Raw genomic sequence first — 1,018 nt, 5'->3', positions numbered from 1 at the left:
GTGGTGTGGTGTGGTGTGGTGTGGTATGGTATGGTGTGGTGTGATGTGGTATGGTGTGGTGTAATGTGGTGTGGTGTGGTATGGTTCGGTAAGGTATGGTATGGTATGGTGTGTTGTGGTGTGGTGGGGTGGGGTGGGTGGGGTGTGGTATTGTAAGGTATGCCATGGTATGGTATGGTATAGTATGGTATGGTGTGGTGGGGTGGGTTGTGGTGTAGTGTGGTGTGGTGTGGTGTGGAGGGCTATAGAATAATAAGGCTCTGTTTGTGTTATAGTGTGATAAGGGAAAACATGGTATGTTATTGTATTGCATACTGTAGTGTAATATGGTGGGGTATAATGTAATATGTTGTGTGTAAGGTGTAGCGTGCTTTGTTATGGCGTTAGTATAATATTGTATGGTATTGGGTTGTACATGTGAGATAGTGTGGTATTGTATAATATTACTAGGTATAGTGTGTATCATTGTCAACCTCATCATTGTTGATCTGTAAAAAAAAAGGGAGACTTTGATAGTACAGAATGAATTTGGGATTATTTTTTGTATAAAAACAAACGTTTCGCACATTCTGACTACATCATCATCATCACCATCATCATCACCATCATCATCACCATCATCATCATCATCATCATCATCATCATCATCATGATCATCATCATCATGATCATCATCATCATCATCATCATCATCATCATCATCATCATCATCATCATCATCCAAATCGTTCTCATCATCAATATCCACATCATACCGGAGTGACATGAAAAGCGAGTTATTTCACCATCTGTGATCTGGTGTAAACTTGAACTTCTCTCCCTGTACAGTCAGGTTCACAAGGCAGAGAACAGTCGACGCCACCTTTAAATTGTTCGTCCATAGTCCATTCCTCTAGCCTTGACACATCTATACCCTTGGTGTTTGCCACATCTCTCATTGTAACTCTATAACTGCCAGTTGTTGCACTACTACTACTACTACTACTACTACTACTACTACTACTACTACTACTACTAC

The sequence above is a fragment of the Aplysia californica genome, unplaced genomic scaffold (assembly GCF_000002075.1).
Source record: "Aplysia californica isolate F4 #8 unplaced genomic scaffold, AplCal3.0 scaffold00773, whole genome shotgun sequence".
Classification (NCBI taxonomy): Eukaryota; Metazoa; Mollusca; class Gastropoda; order Aplysiida; family Aplysiidae; genus Aplysia; species Aplysia californica.
Note: the sequence above shows the minus strand (reverse complement) of the source record.